Source organism: Elaeis guineensis, chromosome 6 (genome assembly GCF_000442705.2).
Source record: "Elaeis guineensis isolate ETL-2024a chromosome 6, EG11, whole genome shotgun sequence".
Taxonomy (NCBI): domain Eukaryota; kingdom Viridiplantae; phylum Streptophyta; class Magnoliopsida; order Arecales; family Arecaceae; genus Elaeis; species Elaeis guineensis.
This window is the reverse complement of record NC_025998.2, coordinates 14,875,994-14,886,503: the sequence shown is the minus strand read 5'-3', so window position 1 is coordinate 14,886,503 and position 10,510 is coordinate 14,875,994. Positions and strand designations below refer to the sequence as shown.

Sequence of the window (10,510 nt, the reverse complement as noted above, 5' to 3'; positions counted from 1 at the left end):
GTAGAATAAGTTTGGAAATGATATGATCGTGTTATCTAGACAAATTTGAAGGGATAGGATTTATTAATATAAATTATCATTTTTTTTGTTTACTTGGACGGAATAAATGGAGGGGCAGAAGTGAGGGTATCGGACTTTTTTATGGTGATTTGAAATTTTATTATAAAATAAAATTAATTTTTTATTTTTTACATAATTATAAAATAAATAAAAATAAAAAAGAATTAGCGGGATAACTCCCAATATTTTGTCCCCATTCGGCCAAGTTTCCCTGGCGTAAAGTCATCGGTTGCACTTGCAACGGATAGTACTTGTTTTTCTTTTTTTTAATAAATAATGATAGCGTTGAGAACTGGTCGCCAAAGTTAAAGAGAAAAAGGTGGGATCCGCAGGAACAAGAGCGAGGGTCCGTCGGCGTTCCTCCTCTCTGAATGTTGATTTCGGGCTTCCCTCGAAGTGGAAAAGGGCAGAAAGGATAGAGACTCAGAGAGAAAGAGGGAGCGATGGGAAATTTGATGAGTTTTTTCTTCAACAAGGAGAGTCCACCCCCCATGGTGCTGGTTCCCCCATTTCGACTTCCCTCCCCTCGCGGCGCGCACCAGGTTCTCTTCTTCTTCTTTGGTTTCCTCTTCAGTTTTCATGCTTTTCTTCTGTCTTCTTTTCTGATTCTTCTCGATTTCTTTTGTGATCCAGATGGCTTATTTGTGTTGCCATCGCTTGTCTCTGTTGAGAGTTCCTGTTTTTCTGTGCTAATCTTAGAAGTCCAACACCCTCATCACTCCCCGCGGGGCGTTTTTCTTTATGGTTTGGGGTATTTTGATAGAACTTAGACTGATTCTTTGCACTTAATAATGTACCTCAGAAATGCATGTGACCTATTTGTTTTTTTAGGCGCATGACATTGTTTTTTGGATTCTTACTGTTCCGACATCTTGACATGTTGAATTGATATTCTTGGTTTGTACTCGTTCTGGTTTGCCAATATATGGATTTGTTAAACTTTGTTCTAAGTTGGTAATATTATTTGATTATTCTGGCAGGGAGATTAGTTACCCATGGGGAAAGATGGAGTTTTTATGCAAAGGAAATTGAAAATAGATGGGTATGAAGTTGCAGATCGGTCAGAGTTTGAGAAGATTTATGCAATTTTGATGTTTTAGTAGGGAATATTGATCAATTCCTTTCGGTAATTGATGCTAAGTGGTTAATATTTTGATAATGAGCACTGTTATGGGTACGATAGTGCGCGTAACCATTTCTTGGCCATGTGATTTGGCTGCATGGCTATAAAATACTTTAGGATTACCCTTGGAAATAATTTTCTCTTAAAAGTTGTTACTCGAAATCCAGTCCTTCGGAGACTTGATAGATATTTAGCTCCTTGGGACTTCACTCAATATTGTCCGTGACAGTCCTGTTTAGTTTCCTATTTTTAAATATTAATGCAGCCAATTTTTTGCACTTCTTACTGAAGTGATTTGAGCAGAGAGAGGAGTTTCTTCCTTCAGTCGGTTCAACTGGAATCTCTTACATGTGTTAAATATGTCCTTAAAGTGGTTGACATCCAAAGTGTAGTCAGATCTCACTTTAATATATTAATTAACCAGTAGAACTTAACAACTGGAACTGTGGGGGGTGGCCAACAATGTATATCAGACCTTAAAACCCCATCACAAATGAGAGCAGGTCTTGATGCAATGGTAAATTTGCTCTATTGTAACTTGGGTGTCACGTGGTTGAAACACAGAAACAGCTTCTCCACATGAGGTAAGGCAGCGTACATCGAACACTCCTCAAACCCCATAGTGGTGGGGACTTCATACACTGGGATGCCCTTTTCAGTCAATCCTAAGTAATTTGGGATTAAGACTTAGTTGAGTTGAGTTGTAACACCCTCCATGCATGTGTAGGCATAAACAAGTCAAGAACAACTCAAGATAACAAGTCAAGAATGTCTCAGATACAACTGAGAACAAGTCAAGAAAAGAAAGGACTCATGATACCAAATATGTGATATAAGAAAAGTTGGCCTAAATGGGGAATTACCTTGGGCTTCGATACCATGTTAACTAAGTACTAAATCCGAAAAGCTTAAGCTATTAGGAAAGGATTAACAATGTATATCAAGCCTTAACATAATCATCCTCTGATTAGATCATAGATGAAAGAATCATATATTTGTGATTTTGCAATAGTACAATAGCGATCACAATTCAAAGTTGTGATTTGATCCTTGAATGTCATTATCTTTGAATCAAATCATGCTATATCAACTAGTTTCAATTGCTAAGATATAAAGACCTTGGACATAAATATACAAGCAACAAATTATTTTTAGTTTTGCATATTATGGACTCTATGTATCAACTTGGACTCTATAATTGGTACTATTGGCAAAGTATATGATATCCATATTCCATACCTTTAAATATAGAAAATACCAACTGTATCTTGACTGTTTTTCGAGCTGCAAAGTAGAATCTGTTAAAAATACGGCAGGTAATGTTCTGATACTTTAGTCTTTGATATGATCATTTGCAATTTTAAAATCATAGGGTCAAAGCATGCTTATCTTTTGCAGGAAAAAGAGGGAAACCAAAGGTATAAGTAATATATGTTGACATTAGAACTTAGCCACTGCTAGATATTGAGTTGTATTTTTCTTTGCCTTTTGGCTGTTATGGGGATGATCACAGGTTGTATCAAGTGATCACTATTTATTCCACTCTGGGTTAATCTACTGAACTTTATTTTTCTCTATGGTGATGCAGGATGTTAGTTCCAGCTTATGACTTACTATTTGGGAAGCTTGCATTGCATTCCCTTTTTGAGGACTACTTTGAGCAAGGAACCTCAACACAAGAATCATGCTAAAACCATTGGAGGATCCTCATGTGGATGTACTTTCAACCATATCCAACAAGCTTTAGATGTCATTTCATGATTGTTATACAAATCATTCTTTGATTCCTCCCCCCCTTCCCCTTCACTTAAAGAGTAGGATGTATTGAGCACCCTGATTCCAATTTTGGACTTTTTAGCATTAACAAAGGAGCACCTTCTGTTTTTGTTCATTTCGACTCACCGATTAGATCTGATAGGAGCCTGTTTTTTTTTTTTTTTGTTTGATGTTATTAACAACACAACTATGCCTTCAACTTTTTTTGTTGCTTTTATCATATTCTGTACATATATTGCTTTCTATTTTGAAAAGGCGACATGACCATCAATTACAAGAAATCAAAGCAATGAAACACTTTTAGACTACAAATATGTTATTTTTATTTCTCAGAAAAAAAAGAGATGCACACAAATTAGGGATTCTTTGCAAGTTAGCATCTTAAGCAGCGGGAGCAGCCACAGCAACAACAATGGTGGCAATAAAATAGTAATAGTACTTGTAGGAGTCTGACCTTTTGGACATCCTAATCTTTAAAACAAGTGGAACTCATTTGTTTGTTCTTATGGTTATTATCATGTAATATAAATCAGGACAGTTTTCTCCTGGTTGTGACCCCATCTTGAGCAAATGAATGCTAGTTAATATAATGTGCAAACTTGAAGTTATTGATTATCTGGGCCATCAAATATCTTCATGGCTGTTCCTAGGGATGGAAACTTATACTTCTACCAGTCTTGTCTGATGACTTATATGGACATATGTTGAGCCAATGCATTTTTTCTCATGACTTGTTGGAAAAACTGATCCATTCCTTTATGGATGCCTTCATCCACTACATCCACCTTTTCAGCAGCTTGTATAGGGGGGACCCGTTTCCCTTCCTAATTTATTCAGTACTTCTGAAGTTTTCTTATTCTTTACTTGGATCATTTTGCTCCACACTCTCTTCCCCCAGGATCTCTTCAATTCTGCCATATTATTTTAGGTTGAAAATGATCTTTGAGTCTGATCTTAATCCATTTGCATAACAAATTGTATTATTATAATTATACTGCTTTGTCTACTTATCTGCCAAATATGATGCTTTAGTTTCGCAAGCTAATGGAATGAAGGCCAAGTTTGTGGTACTGTCAGTTGTTTTAGTTGATCGCTTTTTCTTTCTTTTCATTGTACATGCTGAGGTATTGGTCAGAGTTGTCCAGCATTATTCTGGTAAATTTAGTATAGAATACAACATTTTTTGCTTTTTAGCAAGCGAAATGTTGTTTGCCTTAATATTTTTAAGGTGTCAGGTCCCCTTGATCAGAAATCCGGGAAGGTTGTTGAAGGAAATGCATTATTCCACTGGCAAAAGTTGTGCTTGTTATCAATAATTTTTCTATTTAGCATTCTAGTAAGACATTGTATTTGCATCAATGATCAACAAATGAGCATGCTATTTACATGTTGGCTTTCTCTTTGATAGGGACTTGGATGATCTGTATACATTTATGGACCTTATGTTATCTACTTCCGATCCGTAAGAATCTAATCACTGAAAGAGACATCTACTTTCCTTAAACAGATGTTAGTTTCACCTTAAATTGTTAGATGTGCTAATCTTTCATTGCCAATTGCATTATGTCTTGTTTTTCAGCATACTGCATTTGAGGTCATGTGCTTACTACTCTAGATATCAACTTGGAGCTTTTGGTATATTTCCTTTGGTAATAACAAAAAGGTTTGTTCTTCAATTTATCATATTAAATCTCCTGGTCATGTTATTTATCAAATTGTTAGATATTACCTTTTATCAATTCATATTCATTGGAGGAATAATGGATTTTCTACTATCTTTTCTCTTACATACTTAGATTTTTTTTTTTCAATTTTTGCATATTGCCTCATATTACAAAGTTCTCTCTGAGAAAGAGAAAGAAAGACCTAAAATAAATTACATGAAAGTTGTGGAGACCATACAAGTCTAGTGATTCATTTGCAATTGTAATTCTACTTTGGGAATGTATCATTTTCTTGTGATCTTCTATGCTCTTTCTTCATCATTTCATCATCATCATTAGTGTTGGGGGGATATTTGCCACTCAGGCCGAAGAGATGGATTAACAAAAGGGCAGATGCTATGTAGCACGAGGCTGATATCACGATGCGGAAAGGGAAGAAAGCGGGCTATTTCCCATATACTGTACAAGGGTCACTTGAAGTTATCCGACGCACAACCAGAGGCCTACTGATCCAAACTTTAGCTCTTGACGAACCCCCAGCTCCTAGTGACCCCCCTAAGCCAAACACAGGACTGATCGATCCTGACTTCGGCCTTACTCCGACTTCGGCCTCGTCTTGACTTCGGTGTCACACTTGCTCCAGTCTTCTTTACAATTAACATCTGAAACCTGTCCAACATTTGTGGATGATCAAACACCTGAATCAACTGATTCTTGATTCCAACCACGGATATGCTTCAGCCCTCATCGATCTCATCCCCATCGAACCCAACCAGCTCTAGGCACCTTTCTCCTTTAGTATGCATCACCTTCAGATCACACTGAAGTGGCTACAGATGATACCGATCCGATCAAGCTTGCACCCTTATTTCAAAATTCAAAATGGCCCATGATATGTAACCGCTCTGAAACAAATAGGGTAGGTGCAACCACCCTTTCAGAAATTCCAATCGATAATTTCATCATGTCATGCCTAAATCGGTCATGTAACTTGCTAAAAGTGATCTTTCCATCTCTGCCTTTTAAAAAGACTTTCGAAGAACCCTCAAGGTACGCGTGACTATTCTATCTACACTTCTCATCTTATTTTCACTATAATCTAATTTGAGCATTGGAGGCCCTCGTCGAAGTCAACTTTGCATAAGACTTTGTTTGTAGGTTTCTTTTTGGGAGGACGTGCCCCCACTCTAGCCTCTCCAACGTGATTTGGATTATAGCGGCAACAGAATGCAGCATAGTGGCCCGTCTGTGCAGATAGAGTGAAGAATCATAAAAAGGAGAGGAGAGGAGAGGGAAAAAAAAAGTAAAGGCATACTTACCCACATTATAGATGAAACCATCTGCTTCTATTGCTTTCCACAGCTTTCCCCTTCGACTTTGTTCAAGCCATCATCAAAAAGCATATTTCGAAAGAAAAGTGAACAGTCTTCGATCATTGAAGATATCTCGGGAGGATGATGACCTCGAGCCTTGTCTCAAGTCGTAGATCCCCTACTGAGTTCGATCCTATCTGAGTTGGAGTTGAATCAGTCTGAGGATCGGGGAGCGCAATTGACTCAGAGGTCGAGTTTGAAGAGGAGTCAAAACAACTCCTTCCTGGGCATAAGTTAAGGGATCACTTTTTGTTTGCTCTTCCTTGAAGCCTTAGACTTCTTCTGAGCTTCTGGAGACGAAGAAGGCGTCTTCTTCTTCTTCAGTGAACCCTTCATCAGTCTTTTACTTCTTTAGGCTTTATTTCTATAAGAGAAAGAGTCAGCATCTGTGAAGGTAAATAGGATGAACATCAGAAGGAATGTAGAAATCCTCACCTTTAGGATTGGTTGAATTGATACCAGCATTGAAGAGAGCTTGCTCCAATAACAAACTTGTAACGAAGGAATTTCGGATCCTCTCAAAGTTATGGAGTGCTCAAGATCTTTGTCTCCAAGCTTCAAGATCCGAAAGCAGAATCCCTCAGCAAACCCCAGTATGAAAATCTTCACTTTTCTACAGAAGGATCAAAATAAAAAAAATCGATCCTTCCAACCATGCACCAAAGGAGCTCCTTTATTAAGGCAGAGACCCCTCTCAGAGGAGAAACGTATCACCAATCATCGGTATGCCTCTTCACGGTGTAGAAAGATTGAAAAAGAAAAAGAGAACGCTGGACTCCAGCTTTAGAGCAAAGAACGAGAAAGTCGATGATAAAATGGAAGGAGTTAGGGATGACAGAACAGAGAGAAAGATCAAAAAATTGAAAGAGTTCTACAACAAAAGGGTGGATAAATACTTAGACAAATTCAGATCTTGATTGATTTTAGGATAGGTTCTGAATTTGTGACGTTTAGAGGTATTTTCATAATTTTTCTATGATTGATCCTATGATTTTTAGGTTTGTTGTGATTATTAAAGGTGCAACTGATTGTATAAGAAGATGTTGAGCAGAATATCTTGATTCTAAGTTCATAGATCAAGAAGTTTATTGATTATTGTATTTAAATCAATCATCGATAGAGGTAAGGATTTTTGGATACAAACACTGATATATATATTTTTGCTCTGCATGATTTGGTTTCTCATGATTGATATTTATTTATAATTGCCAGCATGATTATCAATATGTTTTGTATCATATGTTTGCATAAAATAATGATGGTTTTCAAATGGTTTGCATTATGATATTGGCTATTAAGAATTTTGAAAAGAATATAATATAAAATGATATTTTATTTTATGATTTGATTGAGATTTGTAATTTTCCTATCCATCCTTTTGTTATAGAACTCTTTTGATTTTTAGATATTTCTTTTTATTCTATCATCCCTAACTCATTCCATTTTATCATCGACTTTCTCGTTCTTTGCTCTAAAGCTAGAGTCCAGCCTTCTTTTTTTCTTTTTCGATCCTTCTACATCATGAAGAGCTGTACCGATGATTAGTGGTACATTTCTCTTTCGAGAGAATCTCTATTTTAATAGGAGAGCTCCTTCTTCGGTGCATGGTTGGAAGGATCGGTTCTTTTTTATTTCTGATCCTTTTGTAAAAGAGTGGAGATTTTCATACTGGGATCGATCGAGGGATTCTATCTTCTTGATCCCGAAGCTTGGAGACGAAGACCTTGAGTGCTCTACAATTTTGAGGAGATACGAAATTTTTTCATTACAGGAGTTGTTATCAGAGCAAGCTCTCTTCAATGCTGGATCAGTTCGACCGATCCTAGAAGTGAGAATTTTTTTATTCCTCCTGATGTTCATCCTTTTTGCCTTCACAGATGCTGACTCTTTCTCTTGCAGAAATGAAGCCTGAAGAAGTAAGAAGACTGATGAAGGGTTTACTGAAAAGGAAGGCACCTTCTTTATCTCTTAAAGCTCAAAAGAATTTAAGGCTTTAGGGAAGAGCAACAAAAAAGTGATCCCCTCTATTTTTGCCCAGAAGGGAGTTGTTTCAGCTCCTTTTCAAACTTGGCCCCCAAAGTCAATTGTGCTCCCAGCTTAGACTGATTCAACTCCAACTCAGACAGGGTTGGACTCAGCAGGAGGATCTACGGACCTAAGACAAGACTCGAGGTCATCATCCTCTCAGGATATCTTTGATGATTGGAAGACTGTTCATTTTTTCTTCTAGAACATGCTTTTTGACGATGGCTTGAAAAAAGTCGAAGGGAAAGCTGTGGGAAAAGCAAAAGCAGATAATTTCATTTATAGTGTGAGTAAGTCCGTCTTTGCTTTTCTTTTTTCTCTCCTCTCCTTTGTATGATTCCTTGCTCTAACTGTATAGGTGGGCCACTATGCTACCATCCTCGTAAATAGGGCCAATGATGTTGAGAAGGAGTTGACTGAAGCGCGAGACGGTCAAAGCTTCTGAGGTCAAGGCTAAAGCAAAAGCAAGGCTGCTGAAGCCAAAGTTGCTTGTTTGAAGGCGGTGCTGGAGAAGGCCGAAACTGATTTGGCTTCGGAGACAGAGAAAAGACTGCAGGCGCAAGTCAAAGTCACTGAAGTCGAGAAGGTCGAAAATCGAGTTGCGGAAGGGCTGTGGAAGCTTTCCACGCATCGAAAGAGTTTTTGAATGAAAAATATGGCTTTAGTCAGGAGGCCTTCAACATCGGTCTAGACATCTGTCACTGGAAGGTGGCCAGGTGTTCTTGGATCTGGATTTAAGCTTTCTGGATAGGATGGGAGAAGAAGAAGAGGAAGAAGAAGAAGAGGAGAGGAGAGTTGAAAGAGAGGTTGCGGGAGATGGTGCCCCAGCTCCCAAGATCGATGGGGAGAGCCCTGAAGCTATTCCATCTTTGGAGGTCGCGTATGAGTCTACTCTTGCGGAAGTTGCACCAGCTGCTTCACTGTGAGTTGAGCTGGAGCAGCCGGCTGCGGTTGTTTTGGACTCCCCCATTGATCCTCATATCGAGATTGAAAAATCTAGCTTGTGTCCTTTTTTTTTTTTTTTTAACTGTTGATGTAATAAAAATTTTAATATTAATAAAGAAAGGACTTCGTACCCTATGTCTTATCGTTCATGCTTGTCTTGATATCTTCCTCAGTTAATTCGATGCGGACACTGTGATTGCACGCTTGGCTGTCGCATGCTGAACGCTTGCCCTTGGCCCTACCTTGGAAGACTCGGATCACAAACTTGGAGAAAGACATGTATTGGGCCCAAAAGGATGCTGTTGAAGTGAGGAAGAAACTTCGAAAGGCAAGAAGGTACAATGAAAAGGCTTCAGTGGAAATAGATTGCCTGAGGAAATGCATACGGCAAAGGGACAGAGTATTTTGCCGATAGGCGCAGGATAACAAAGGAGCGCGACATGTTTGGATGAGTGACTGGGGAGAGAAGTGGAATGCGGCTGCGATGGCTGCTCTCTGCAATGAGAAGATCTGTGGGGCCAAGGAAGAAATAATACAACTAAGATATGACATTGCATCGGGAAAAGCTGCCGAGTCCTGCAGACCATCAAATGACTTCCTCGAATGTGAGCTTCTTGTGGCGCATGACGTCACTGCCAATCTTTTGGAATCCTTAAGCCTGACAGGTCCGCGCTGACTGAGCTCAGAGTTCGGCTTGCAGGAGTGAGGAGGCCACCTACCGTGCCGAAGCTACTATCAAACAACTGGAGAAAAAACTTGTCGCCACTATGTGCGAGGTTGCTGTGGAAGTTGCCAAGGTCTCAACTATGGCCTATGACATCGGTTTGGAAGAGTACTGTAGAAGTTTGGCCAAGCAGTTTTTTTTCGAAGTTGATTCTAACGTCAATGCCGTTAGGGACGACAGGGGCACTGATCTCGCGGATCCTAGCATCAGGAGGCGCTCGGCTTTACCGTCGGAAAGCGTGAGGTTCGGAATATGCTGCAGCTTCGTCCACCAAGGATGGTCGCCTTGGATGATTCCACTCTCTCTCTTTTCTTTAAGCATCTATCTTGAGGTCCTTGTAACTAGTTTGTGGAATAAAATTTAAAATTTTCATTTTACTTCATTTTTTTGTACTTCATTGATACGATGGTTCGGATTCAGTGGTGTTCGATCCTTGCATTGAGGAGTTTTGTGCGGGCGTGCATAGTGACTGCAATTTTGCTTCGAGGTCCTTAGGGATTCGCTCTTCAAAGGTTCCTTAGGTTCGACTTCGTTCGCTGTTGGAGTAGACAGGGCATAGATCCTTGTAGATTAGTCCTCATTTGTAGCCGAAGCTATCGGACTGAGGTCCTTATAGATTAGTCTTCTAAAAGTTTTTTTAGATTAGTCTCCGCTTTTCGACCAGCTGGAGTCTTTATGGGTATTGACTTCGCTAAAAAGCAAACATGGCCTTCAAGGATCTTATAGGGTAGCCCCTACTTTCTAAACTGATGAGGTTTTCTACCCATGTAAGTCGAATCGACGAGCATTAGTGAGCTTCATGAAAAGATGAATATAATCT

At 39.0% G+C, this 10,510-nt stretch overlaps 1 long non-coding RNA gene across 2 annotated transcripts; it reads left to right on the top strand.

Annotated features, from left to right (window-relative positions):
- Window positions 1-358: 358 nt before the first annotated feature.
- LOC109505043 (uncharacterized) lies at window positions 359-10,035 on the top strand. 2 transcript variants are annotated; one of them, XR_003799036.2, is made up of 5 exons: window positions 359-602; window positions 2,772-2,900; window positions 4,368-4,421; window positions 4,539-4,622; window positions 9,140-10,035. It is a non-coding gene; the product is annotated as an uncharacterized lncRNA (long non-coding RNA). The 2 variants fall into 2 exon arrangements; XR_012142050.1 differs by having other exon boundaries at window positions 2,772-4,255.
- Window positions 10,036-10,510: the final 475 nt, after the last annotated feature.